This window comes from Molossus molossus, unplaced genomic scaffold (genome assembly GCF_014108415.1).
Source record: "Molossus molossus isolate mMolMol1 unplaced genomic scaffold, mMolMol1.p scaffold_m16_p_21, whole genome shotgun sequence".
Lineage (NCBI taxonomy): Eukaryota > Metazoa > Chordata > Mammalia > Chiroptera > Molossidae > Molossus > Molossus molossus.
The window spans coordinates 3,664,069-3,678,555 of record NW_023425357.1 but is presented as its reverse complement, the minus strand read 5'-3'; the positions used below and the strand labels follow the sequence as shown (position 1 = coordinate 3,678,555).

The 14,487-nt window shown below is 43.8% G+C and overlaps 1 protein-coding gene and 1 long non-coding RNA gene across 2 annotated transcripts in view; both read right to left on the bottom strand.

Annotated features, from left to right (window-relative positions):
* Positions 1–14,487, bottom strand: part of LOC118639337 (leukocyte immunoglobulin-like receptor subfamily A member 2) — a 462,866-nt gene that overhangs the window by 49,998 nt on the left and 398,381 nt on the right. The gene's annotated exons all lie outside the window — the stretch shown is intronic.
* On the bottom strand, positions 3,477–13,321 carry LOC118639348. The gene is made up of 4 exons (XR_004961168.1): positions 13,199–13,321; positions 13,057–13,109; positions 12,798–12,850; positions 3,477–3,907 (listed from the first exon to the last, which is right to left on the bottom strand). It is a non-coding gene; the product is annotated as an uncharacterized LOC118639348 (long non-coding RNA).

Sequence of the window (14,487 nt, the reverse complement as noted above, 5' to 3'; positions counted from 1 at the left end):
TCTCGTCGACTGCCCGCGGCCCGTCTGCCTATATTGTGGTGACTCAGAGACTGTCAGTGACGGGCAGGCTGGGAGTGTACACGTAGCGAAGGCAGTTACACTCTGTGGTGAATCCACAGCGATCCGGTGATGATGAGGCCGGATTCCACGAGATGATTCCTCGCGACGTTGATGACCTCACCTCCGATGATGGACATGGATCTTGTCGACTTCTCTGCCAACACAGATAACAACTCCAATCCAATCTTTATTCACACGTCCACCATCAACAATCCTGGGGTAAACTGAATCTCGGATGAAGATGAAGGAAATCACAGTACACAGAAGAGACCTCAGGAGTCGATGACACGAACATTGGATATGTTCCAAATCGAGGTGCAGAATTAGAACAGCGATCAAAGCAAAATAATCTCATCTCTGGCCACACATATGGCATAGTTATTACAATTTAAATGGAATGGCACCCTACGAATGGGGACTGCAAAGAAAAGTTGATGCAGGAATGTCGATCTTTCCAAGAGAAATGGACAAATGATTGTTTTTTGTTGTTCAAGTGAAAGACACACCTATGTGCCTAGTTTGTGGTGATGCGTTAGCACTAATGACAAAGCCAAGCTGGCGTGTCACTGGAGCTCAAGACATACTCAACTCAATGAATTGGGAGGCCAAGGTGTCTGGATATAAATCAATGCTCTTCCGCTGGGTTTGGAACCACAACAAGCCGCTTTCTCTAGGCCTCGTTGCGACACAGACGATATTCAGACGAGTTGTCTAGTGAGCGAGTGAATCAGGAGAGTTTGAGAAAGCGCATGGCAGCTGCTGCGGAGTTGTGAGCACCAGACACAGGAACATTGTTTCAGAGTGTTAGTTTGTCTCTGAGAACTGTCTCAGATCGGATGACTGACTTAGCTCAAAATGTTGAAAAAACACTGAAGGATTCTGAAGATTTCCTGTTTTACTCTCATGGGATAACTGCAGAGTTTGACAGGCGAGAGGAACTGCTGTCCCTGGGACCATGCCTGGCCCTGCAAGAGGTGAGGACTTGTTTGAGAGACTTGTTTTATCAATGAAAAAACTTAAGCTAACATTTAAAAAGTTAAGTGGCCTTCCTACAGATGGAGCTCCAGCCAGGGATGGCTCACAGAAAGGGTTCATTGCATTAGTCAAGGAAGAACTGAACGGTCCCAGTCTTGATCCAAGTGATTCAATTAGGTGCCACTGCATCATACACCAAGAAAATCTTTGTGCACAGTCATTGCGGTTCAACAATGTGATGCCAACAGTAGTGGCATGCATAAATTTTGTCAAAAGCAGAGGATTTAACAGCCACCAGTTGAAGGAGTTACTGAATGATCTTGACTCTGAGTGCGGTGATCTTGTTTATCACTGTGAAGTGCGTTGTCTGACTCGTGGGAACATGCTTATGAGGTTTTAGGAACTGTGGGATGAAGCCAAGCAGTTCATGGAGATGAAGGGAAACCTGTCCGGGAACTCAATGATAGCAAGTGGCTGTGTGATTTAGCATTCATGGTGGACATGACCAAGTACCTCTCAGAGCTGAGCTGCAGAGCCCCAACCAGCTTCTAAGCTCCCTGCTTTCAAACATGAAATCATCTGAAGCTAAGGTTGTGGAAAGTGCACCTTGAAAAGAACAACACAGTGCATTTCTTCACTCTGGATGGACAAAAGCCTTCCATGACACTTGAATATGCGAACCTAATTGAGGCATTTAATGAAATATTCAAGAACGTGAAGAGTAAACAAATGGAATTGAACATCTTTGCTACACTGTTCAATGTGGAACCAACTGATGTGCCTGATGACCTACAACACGAAATCATTCAGCTGCAAAACGGTGATGAGCTAAAAGCTAGGTCGAACCACCTCCCACTGCTTGAGTTCTATACACGTTCCATGTGCAATGATGGATTGCCCACTTTGAGGAGACATGCACTGAAACATGCATCTGTGTTTGGAATAACACTGCTGTGATCAGTTCTTTCCATAACTTTACCAATGCAAAGAGTTGATTGCGCTCCAGACTGACGGATGCAAACCTGGAAAAGCAGTTGCGAGTGGCAACATCATCAATACCAGCCAACATCACAGGTGTCACCAAAAAGAAGCAGTTCCAGCCATCACATCAGGGGTGACTTAATTAAATGTTTGGCCAAATATAGCCGGCAAATTTAAGTTGATAATTCGGCCTTAAAATAAGTCCTACCCCAGGTCTCACCCATGACTGATGTAGACAATATGTAGATGAGACTGCACTTGAGACTGGATGATTGATGCTGGATTGAGTGGAGATTTGGGGCACTGTAGAGCTGGAGTGAATGTATTTTGCATGGGAGAAGGACCTGAATTAGGAGAGCTTAGGGGTAGACCATGATGGACTGGATGTTTATGTCCCCCACCCTCAACATTCATGGTAAAGCAGTTAACCTCCAGTTTGGCTGAATTTGAAGATGAGCTTCTGTGGAAGTACTTAAGGTTAAATGAGATCATAAGGGTGGGGCTCTGATCAAATAGGTTAGTGTCCTTAAAAGAAGAGATACTCCCGCCAGTGTGGCTCAGTGGATCGAGAGTTGTCCTATTAACTGAGAGGTACCAGTTAGATTCAGGGTCAGGGCATATGTCCAGGTTGTGGGCTTGATCCCCAATAAGGGGCATGCAGGAGGCAGCCAATTGATGTAGCTCTCTCACATTGATGTTTTATCTCTTTTTCCCTTCCTCTCTCTCTAAAAAATCAATTAAGAAAAAGAGAAACCAGGGCGCTCTCTCTCTCTCTCTCTCTCTCTCTCTCTCTCTCTCACACACACACACACACACACACACACACACACACACACACCAAGAAAAGGTCATGTAAGCAGCAGAAGAAGGCAGCCACCCATAACCCAAGGACAGAGGCCTTAGAGGACACCAACTCTGCTGGCACCTTAATCTCAGAATTCCAGCCTCCAGTATGATGGGACAACAGATTTCTGTTGTTTGAACTGTTAAGGCAGCCTGGGAAGACAAACACAATGGATTTTCCTCCTTTTTATTCTTTCCATGTAACTATACATTCATATCATTTTTATACATTTTTCACCTACTGCCTTGGGATGAACTTGTTGTTCTTGGTTTGATGTCTTTAGATGCTCGCCTACGTGGCTGAGTGCCAAGCATTCTTCTCTTTCGAATACTTTTGGTGAGGCACTTAACTTTCCCATTTGATCTTGATATATAACATTTGCATTGCTATTCAAGTAAGAATTCGGATTGATGTATGAGTCACATTATCTTTTTTAAAAAATATGTTTTTATTGATTTTTTAGGGAGCGAGGGATAGAAACATAGATGTGGGAGAGAAACATGGACGGGCTGCCTCCCACAAGCCCTCGACTGGGGATGGAACCCACAACCCAAACATGTGCCCTGACCAGGAACCGAATCGGGACCTCTCAGCCCATGGGATGACACTCAATCCACTGAGGCACACTCATTTGTGATTTTATCTTCATTGGTGATTTTTTTCTTTCAATCCTTGGTTATGTAGAAGAGTGTTGTTGTATTTCTGGAAAAGCACTTAGAACTCACATTTATCTCCTTCTGCAGAATAAGGTGACTTCTAAGGTCTCGTGATATCCTGCTTGCTTACAAAATGTCCTCGGGCTCGGGGTCAGTAGTTGAGTGTCCATAGGGGCAGCTCCTGGGCCTTCCAGGGTCTCTGCAAGCTCTCTCCCTGGAGAGTGGGTTCTGGGTCCTTCTTAAGCTAGTGGATGGCCAGAGCAGCATACACGCTGGGCTCACCTGGCGGTTCCTCTATAGGGGAGGAAGAGGGTGCACTTGTCTTTCGTTTGAGGGTCAAGTGGCTCAGTCGTGCATAAGTCACATTCTGGGGGTCTTCAGAGGGAGCCTCCTGGAGAGGAGAGGGTAGAGTGAGAGGCAGTTGTATGATTGGGGTGGAAAATAATCAAGGCAGTGGAAGCAGAAAGGATCCACATGACTACCCAACTGCCTGTCCTCTCCCACTTGTCTGTCCCTTGTGTCCAGCAATTCCCCTAACAGGATGAAAGGCCAGGTGGACACCCCCTGCCTGAGCCTTGAGTGGTTCCCCTGGGTGTATGTCACTCCCTGGGGGTCTTTGTAGTCAGGGGTCAGCTGAGGGAAGACAAGAAGGGGTGGGACTTCTCGCCTTGCTCCACTTGTTTCAGAAACCAGAGTTGATGTCGAAACACTAATAAAATCACGCAAGTTTCTTTTTCAGGTACATTTGCATTCATGTGTATATCACCCAGTCTACGACAGAGCCCCAGAGGGCCAGGAGGGCAGAATATCACATCAAGAAGGTCATTCTGGAGACTTAAGATCTAATGCATGTTGCTTTGCTGGATGTTGAATGTGCTTGGAACCCATCACCCCAGTGATCCCAAAGTGTTTGCTGACTTATTGGATAAATAAATGAACTCGTGGGAGAAACTAGGTATCGTGAAGACCTTCATTTAGGCTTTAATTTATTTACTTTACCCAATACACATGTGTATATGTTTATATTGTATACATATAGAGAGAGGGAGTATATATTCTCTATACCAGTACTAATAGTGTATACATCTGTCTATTCTTTTATCTATTTATCTATATAGAAAGACAAAGACCAGAGAAAAAAAAATGGCGGCGAAGTGAATGGAGGGACCCAGACCGTCTCCCAAGACCAAACTGGATTTACAAGGAAAACAAAGGCAAACCGTCAGGAAAGGGCAGCTGAAGGACACCTTGGAGGACCACTTAACCAGAAACACCCACTCAGTCCTGGTAGGCTTGCGAGGACAGGAGAGGGGACCAAGAGCCCAGGGTCCGCAGCGGCCTGGGCAGGGGCCAGGGAACTAGAGGGGAAGTTAACTCTACAGTCTTTCTTTCCACCGTGCACGGCCTGGAAACCCTGTTGCCGGCTAGGCTAGGCTCTCTGCTGAAGCCGCACAGACTCGCAGCCGGCTAGGCTAGGCTCTCTGCTGAAGCCGCACAGACTCGCAGCCGGCTAGGCTAGGCTCTCTGCTGTAGCCGCACAGACTCGCAGACCCCAGGCAAATCGGTGGGACCGGGGAACGCGGTGGAGAGTTAACGCTACCGCGTCCCTCCCTGCCGTGCACGGCCTTGGAAACCCTGCAGCCGGCTAGGCTAGGCTAGGCTCTCCGCTGGAGCCGCACAGACTCGCAGCCGGCTAGGCTAGGCTCTCTGCTGAAGCCGCACAGACTCGCAGACCCCAGGCAAATCGGTGGGACCGGGGAACGAGGTGGAGAGTTAACGCTACCGCGTCCCTCCCTGCCGTGCACGGCCTTGGAAACTCTGCAGCCGGCTAGGCTAGGCTAGGCTCTCCGCTGGAGCCGCACAGACTCGCAGCCGGCTAGGCTAGGCTCTCTGCGGAAGCCGCACAGACTCGCAGACCCCAGGCAAATCGGTGGGACCGGGGAACGCGGTGGAGAGTTAAGTCTACCGCGTCCCTCCCTGCCGTGCACGGCCTTGGAAACGCTGCAGCCGGCTAGGCTAGGCTCTCCGCTGGAGCCTCACAGACTCCTGGCCCCCAAGGAACTGGGCGGGACCAGGGAACTCGGAGGGACCGGGGAACTAGGCGGAAAATTAATTCTACTGCCTCCCCTCCTGCCGTGCAAGGCCCTGTAGCCGCTGAAGCCGCACAGACTCCTGGCCCCCAGGCAACTCGGTGGGACCGGGGAACGTGGCGGAAAATTAAGTCTACCGCCTCCCCCCCCCCCCCCGCCGTGCACGGCCTGGAAACCCTGTAGCCGGATAGGCTAGGCTCTCCGCTGAAGCCACACAGACTCCTGGCCCCCAGGCAACTCGGTGGGACCTGCAAACGTGGCGGAAAATTAATTCTACCACCTCCCTCCCCGCCCTGCACGGCCCTGGAAACTCTGCAGCCGCTGAAGCCCCACGGACTCACGGCCCCCAGGGAACTGGGCGGGACCAGGGAACTTGGCTGGAAATTATTCCCACCACCTCCCTTGCCACCCTGCATGGGCCCTCCTAACGCTATAGCCTGCTAAACTCTCCGCTGGAACCACACAGACTCCCGGAGAACAGGGGACTTGGCGGGATTAAAGTGGGTCCTCCCTGGTGCATCCAAACCCAGGAGAGGGAGCCACAAACAGCAAAACACGAACACCCACTGGGAAAACTTGGCAGACTCCAAAGCCCACTGTGATAACCAAAATGGTGAGAAACAGAAACAAAAGCCAAATGAAAGATCAAGAGACCTCTACAGAAGATGAAATAAATGAGGTGCAGTTAAGCAAGTTAACAGAACTAGAATTTAGAGCCATGATGTTGCGGAAGCTCAACAGCATGTGTAAGGACATGAGCAACATGAGTAAAGACATAGAAATGTTGAAAATAAACCATCTGGAAATGAAAAACCAACAGGAAGAAATGAAGAATGACATATCAGAAATGAAAAACACACTGGAAGGTCTAAAAAGCAGAGTAGGGGAAGCTGAGGACCGGATCAGTGAATTAGAAGACAGGCTAGAAGAAATCAACCAATCAGAAAACCAAAAGGAAAAAAAGATTAAGAAACAAGAAGAGAGCTTAAGAGAATTGTGGGACAACTGGAAACGTAATAATATTCGTATCATAGGAGTCCCTGAAGAAGAAGAAAGTAAGCGAGGGCTAGAGAATATATTCAAAGAAATAGTGACAGAAAACTTCCCTAATTTGGTGAAGGAAGAAGGCATTCAAGTTCAAGAAGCTCAGAGAGCCCCAAGTAAGAAGAACCCAAACAGGCCCACACCAAGACACATAGTAATCAAACTGCCAAAAATTCAAGACAAAGAGAGAATCCTAAAAGCAGCAAGAGATAAGCAACAGGTTACCTACAAAGGAACCCCCATAAGGCTCTCAGCTGACTTCTCACAAGAAACATTACAGGCTCGAAGGGAATGGCATGAAGTAATCAAGGTCATGAAAAACAAGGATCTGAATCCAAGACTACTCTACCCAGCAAGGCTATCGTTCAAAATAGAAGGTCAAATAAAGAGCTTCCCAGACAAAATAAGGCTAAGGGAGTACATTAGCACCAAACCAGCACTGCAAGAAATGTTAAAAGGACTGCTGTAATTACCAGGAGAAATGGGAAGAAAAATAGAACCACACTAAACAAAAATGGCAATAAATAAGTACATATCAATAACCACCTTAAATGTAAATGGACTGAATGCTCCCATAAAAAGACACAGAGTAGCTGATTGGATAAGAAAGCAAGACTCATCTATATGCTGTTTACAAGAAACCCACCTCACAACAAAAGACTCACACAGATTGAAAGTGAAGGGATGGAAAAAAATCTTTCAAGCAAATGGAAAAGAAAAAAAAGCTGGGGTAGCAATACTGATATCTGATAAAATAGACTTCAGATTGAAGGCCATAACTAGAGACAAAGAAGCCCACTACATAATATTGAAAGGATCTATCCAACAGGAAGATATAACATTGATAAACATATATGCACCCAATATAGGAGCACCAAAATATATTAAAAATCTTCTGGAGGACTTCAAAGGAGAAATCGATAGCAATACAATCATAACAGGGGACTTCAACACCCCGCTCACATCACTGGATAGATCCTCTAGACAAAAAATTAGCAAGGAAACAGAGACTCTAAATGAAGCACTAGACCAAATGGATTTAATAGATATCTACAGAGAACTACACCCCAAAACTACAGAATTCACATTCTTCTCAAGTGCACATGGAACATTCTCAAAGATAGACCACATGTTAGGGCACAAACTAAGTCTCTACAAGTTCAAGAAGATTGAAATTATAACAAGCATCTTCTCAGACCACAATGGTATGAAATTAGAAATCAATTGCAAGAAGAACATACAAAGACATTTTAACACATGGAAGCTAAATAGAATGTTATTAAACAATGAATGGGTCACCGAGGAAATCAAGGAAGAAATCAAAAACTTCCTGGAAACCAATGAAAATGAGGACACAACAATACAAAATCTATGGGATGCAGCAAAAGCAGTTCTGAGAGGGAAGTTCATAGCACTACAGGCCTACCTCAAAAAAGAAGAAATATCTCTAATAGACTACCTAACCTCACAACTTAAAGAACTAGAGAGTAAACAAAAAGAAAACCCCAGAGCAAGCAGAAGAAAAGAAATAGTAAGGATCAGAGCAGAAATAAACGACATAGAGACCAAAAAAACAATCCAGAGGATCAATAAAACAAAGAGCTGGTTTTTTGAAAAGATAAACAAGATTGATGGACCCTTAGCTAGACTCACCAAGAAACAAAGAGAGAGAACCCAAATACATAAAATCAGAAATGAAACAGGAGAGATAACAACTGACCCTACAGAAATACAAAAGATCGTTAACAACTACTATGAAAATTTATACGGCAACAAATTCGAAAATCTAAGCGAAATGGACAAATTTTTAGAAACACATAACCTCCCAAAATTGGATCAGATAGAGATTGAAAACTTGAACAGACCAATAACAACAGAGGAAATTGAAGATGTAATCAAGACTCTTCCAGCAAACAAAAGCCCAGGCCCAGATGGCTTCACAGGGGAGTTTTACCGAACATTCAAAGAAGAACTAATACCCATTCTCCTCAAACTATTTCAAAAAATTCAAGAAGAAGGAAGACTGCCAAACTCGTTTTATGAAGCCAGCATAACTCTAATTCCAAAACCAGAAAAAGACACAACAAAGAAAGAAAACTACAGGCCAATATCCCTGATGAACATAGATGCCAAAATCCTGAACAAAATACTAGCAAATCGAATCCAGCAATACACCAGAAAAATTATCCACCATGACCAGGTGGGATTCATCCCAGGAATGCAAGGCTGGTACAATATTCGCAAATCCATAAATGTGATACACCACATAAATAAATTGAAGAATAAAAACCACATGATCATATCAATAGATGCTGAAAAAGCCTTTGACAAAATCCAGCATCCATTTCTGATAAAAACGCTCACCAGTGTGGGAATTGAGGGATCATACCTAGACATAATAAAGGCCATATATGAAAGACCTACAGCCAACATCATACTCAATGGGCAAAAACTAAAAGCATTTCCCTTAAGAACAGGAACAAGGCAAGGATGCCCACTTTCGCCACTCCTATTTAACATAGTACTGGAAGTCTTAGCCACAGCAATCAGACAGGAAGAAAAAATAAAAGGGATCCAAATTGGAAAGGAGGAAGTGAAAGTGTCATTATTTGCAGATGACATGATACTGTACATAGAAAACCCCAAAGACTCCACCAAAAGCTTACTAGACTTAATAAATGAATTTGGCAAAGTAGCAGGATACAAAATTAACGTCAAGAAATCGATGGCATTCTTATACACCAATGATGAACTCACAGAAAGAGAAACTAGGCAAACAATCCCATTTACCATTGCGGCAAAAAAATTAAGATACCTAGGAATAAACTTAACCAAAGAGATAAAGGACCTATTCGCAGAAAACTACAGATCTTTGAAAAATGAAATAGAACAAGATGTAAAAAAGTGGAAGAACATACCCTGTTCATGGATTGGGAGAATTAACATCATTAAAATGTCCATATTACCCAAAGCAATCTATAGATTCAACGCAATCCCCATCAAAATACCAACGTCATACTTCAAAGAATTAGAACAATTACTTCAAAAGTTCATATGGAACCAAAAAAGGCCTCGAATAGCCACAGCAATCTTGAAAAGGAAGAACAAAGTTGGAGGGATCACAATACCAGATTTCAGGTTATACTACAAAGCCACCATAATCAAAACAGCCTGGTACTGGCACAAGAACAGGTATATAGACCAGTGGAACAGAATAGAGAACCCAGAAATGGACCCTAGGCAATATGCTCAATTAATATTTGACAAAGGTGGCAAGAGCATACAGTGGAGTAAGGACAGCCTCTTTAATAAATGGTGCTGGGAAAATTGGACAGCTACTTGCCGAAAAATGAAACTAGACCATCAACTTACACCCTACACCAAAATAAACTCAAAATGGATAAAAGACTTAAATGTAACCCATGAATCCATAAAAATCCTAGAGGAGACTGTGGGCAACAAAATCTCAGACATCATACGCAGCAGAATTTTTACTGACACATCACCTAAGGCAATAGAAACAAAGGAGAAAATGAACACATGGGACTACATCAAACTCAAAAGCTTCTGCACAGCGAAAGATACAATCATCAAAACGGAAAGGCTACCCACTGTATGGGAGAGCATAATTGCCAATGATATATCAGATAAGGGGTTAATTTCCAATACATATAGAGTGCTCACACAACTCCACAAAAGGAAGACAAAGAATCCAATTAAAAAAATGGGCAGAGGAACTAAATAGACACCTCTCCAAACAGGACATACAAATGGCTAAGAGACATATGAAGAAATGTTCATCATCACTAATCATCAGAGAGATGCAAATCAAAACAACAATGAGGTATCACCTCACACCGGTCAGAATGGCCGCCATCAACAAATCATCAAACAACAAGTGTTGGTGAGGGTGTGGAGAAAAGGGGACTCTAGTACACTGTTGGTGGGAATGCAGACTGGTGCAGCCACTATGGAAAACAATATGGTGTCACCTCAAAAAATTAAAAATTGAACTCCCATTTGACCCAGTGATCCCACTTCTAGGAATATACCCTAAGAAGCCTGAAACACCAATCAGAAAGAATATATGTACCCCCATCTTTGTAGCAGCACTATTTACAATCGCTAAGATCTGGAAACAGCCCAAGTGCCCATCAGTAGACGAATGGATTAAAAAGCTGTGGTACATATACACAATGGAGTACTACGCAGCGGTAAGAAAGAAAGATCTCTTGTCCTTTGAGACTACATGGAGGGACCTGGAAAGTATCATCCTGAGTGAAACAAGCCAAGCAGAGAAAGACAAATTTCATATGATCTCACTGATTTCTGGAATATAATGAACATAACAGTTTGAGGACAATCCCCTAAGGAGTGGGGAGCTGAGAGAGGGATGAACAACAGAATTTATATGCATATAGGCATGAACAGTGGACATGGACAACAATCGGGGGAAGGGGCGGGGAGGGAAGGGGGAGGGGGGAACCACTGGGGGAAAAAAGGAGAATCATTTGTAACAAAAATTAATCAATAAAAAAAAAAAAAAAAAAAAAAAAAAGAAAGACAAAGACCAAAAAATCAACATAAAGACATAGATAAAGAGACACAGATAAGAGGTCAGAGAGACATTTGTCAAAGGGCCAAGGAGAAGAGAAATAAGGGTCCTGACTTCAGGGATTTCAACGTCTCTGGGTTGGGAACAAAGAACAAGGTCATGTGGGATGGTGACAGGTGTTAGGGAGAAAATGAAATAGTGATTCAGTAGGGAGTAAGGAAAAGCATGTAAGGGAATTACTTTAGCTATGACAGCGTTCCTCCACTCAGAAGAGTAGACATATGTCATGGGATGAGTGTTTCTTTCTGAGACTGTCCTATGTAGTGTAGAATGTTTAGCAGCATCCCTGGACAGTAGATGCCATTGGTACCCCCTCCCCCCTATGACAAACAAAATGTTTCTAGATATCCTTTCTAGAAAGGATACAATTGAGAAAGATGTCAATATTTGGAAGGAAGTCATGAACATTGAGGGAGAAATAACTCTTGGGGGGAGATTTAAGAATTGTACCTGTGATATTAAAATGCCTGCTGGAAAAACAGTAGAGATGGCTGTTGGGTATTTGGATATTTGAGGTTGGTGCTCGAACAAGAGGTCAGAGCTGGAAATAATTGTGGATTCATGAGCACAGAGAGAATCTAGCTATATCTGGGATTAAATAAATTTCAAAAGTTTTTTTTCTTTATTGATTTAGAGAGAGAGGAAGGGAGAGGAAGAGAGAGATAGAAACAGTGATGAGAGAGAACATCGATTGGCCGCCTCCTGCATGCCCCCCACTGGGGATTTGGCCCACAACCTGGGCATGTGCCCTGATGAGGAATTGAGCCAACGATCTCTTGGTGCATAGTTTGGTACTCAACCACTGAGCCACACTGGCTGGGCTAAATAAAAATTTGCAACATAAATTACAGAGTTGTCTGAACATGAGGGCAACAAGATAGTTGGCAGATTTTCTGAGGAAGTAGAAGCCAAATGCCAATTGTTATGCCCAAGGTGCATTATTGTGTGGGTCCAGTGCATCTAAATCCATTATATTGGGGGAAAGTCATAAAACAGGAAATAAAGGGGGGGGGGGAAGGAAGGCAGAGTGTACTAGTGCATGATCTGGTTAGTCTCCAGGGAGCTTTGTGCAAGGATAGGCATGCCAGTCAGACCCCACCAGTAACCCTACAAGACTTATTGTGAAGTGCATAAACTGTACAACTGTCCATGGCAGCACTATCATTATGAGATATGAACAATCAAGAATCAAAGGGCATGGACAACAAATTGAGGAAAGGGCGGGGGGTGGGGAATCAGTGGAGGAAAAAGGAGAAACATCTGTAACAAAAATTAATTAATAAATAAAAATTAAAAAAAAAAAGAAGAATCAAAGGGACCTAAGTGGAAGAACCAAAAAAAAGGGGCCCACATAATATCAGAAAAACCCAATGAGAAGCAGTGGTCCAGTATCTTGAGTGTATCTTTTTCAGGAGGATGGGCAAGGTCATATGTTGCTGAGGACTGAGTGACAGAAGGAGGAAGATGCATTTCATGGATTTTGCTTATTATCAAGTCTCTGTTGGGTGCCCTAGACAGGGCAGGGGTCTTACCTGACTGTTCATGTCTTTGTCCTCCTCAGGTTGGAAATCTATTACAGATGCATCTAGAGAAAGAAGATTCTATTCCATGCAAGATTCCTGAAATTCCTCGATTCCAATCACCCCTCCCAATTTAGGTGAAAAAACAGAGGTTCATCAAGAGGCAGGGATGTGTCTGAAACCACACACATTTGGGACTTTCATGCTTCCTCACCCCTAAGCCCAGAATATTCCCAACCACTCCTTCTTCTGTGTCCAATCAGGACCTCACCTCCTCCACAATTACACCGGTTCTGCTCCTGGACATCAGTTGCGAAGCTGGAGCTGAGGGAGGAGAGCAGGAGCATTAGGCAGTGTTGAATGAGCTACAGGTGGAGGTGGGAGGTCTAGGAAGGAGACAGGGTAGAAATTACCTGTTCTGCAGTTCTCTGGTCTCAGCTTCAGGGTCTGAAGCACCTGCACAAAGTTAGAGAATAGCTTCTAAACTACCCAGATCCCTGTCCCCAGGGCTGCATTAAGATCTCAGAGGTTGCCCTGGCCAGTTTGGCTCAGCGGTTAGAGTGTCGGCCTGCGGTCCGGAGAGACCCGGGTTCGGTTCCCGCTAAGGGCATGTACTTCGGTTGCAGTTTGTCCCCGGCCCTGGTTGGTCGTGCGGGTGGCAGCCACTCGATGTGTCCCTTCACATCGATGTTTCTTTCTCTCTCTCCCTTCCTCTCTCTCCCTCCCATTCTATCTGTACAAAAAATGGAAAAATACCCTCGGGTGAGGATTAAAAAAAAAAAAAAAAAAAAAAAAGATCTCAGAGGTTGTGATCCCCACCCCAGTCCATTTGGAGTTCAATGTAAACAAAATGAAACAGTAGCACTCAAAACTTGCATGATAGATTTAAATACATTTTTATAAACCTGAAAGAACATTTTCAACAGGTAAGTGTATTCTTATTAAATTTCTTCTTTCTCATAGAGGATGGTGTTTAGAAGCCAACATCTGGATGATAGGTCTGCTTATTTCTAGTGGGCTGTCACTGTGTCTAAGTCTGAGCTGGTACAGAAAAGTAAAAACACTTATACTTGTAACTGTTTTAATGAGGTCATACTGTAACAGGTAAGGTAAAACATAATCTTTATGCAATATTGTATAAATTAGAATTAAATGTGCTAACTAATAAACTGACAAACCTGTTGGAAAAAAAATGGAAACAAGTTTTTTGTTGTTGTTGTTAACAACCTCTATTTTAGCTCTGTTTTAGTACATCACAGGGACCAACAGCAGTTCCTGTCCAGAGAGGAGCTGACTGACTGCAGGAATTCAGCTGTTATTAAAGGGTTCAGCATGCTACCACCAAGATTTTTGTTGGAATTAGCAAGAGTACACTGTCTACACGTCCCTACTTCCCTGCCCTCTCCTTATAAAAGCTCCTGGTTTGACGAGAGATGTTGAGATGGATTTTTAGAACAGGAGTTCGCCATCTTCTCAGGGCGCCAGCACCTGAATAAACCCCTTTCCTTTTCACCAGCACCTGTCTCACCCATCTCGGCTTTTGTTGCTGCAGGCAGACAAACTTTTTTTCAGTAACAATACTGACATTTTTAATTCCAATGGAACACCTCAGGTTTTATTCTAGTCAACTGCCTTTACACGTTTTTAAATCCTTCATGGGCATTTAACCCTATATATTTACATATATTCCCAAAACAATGAA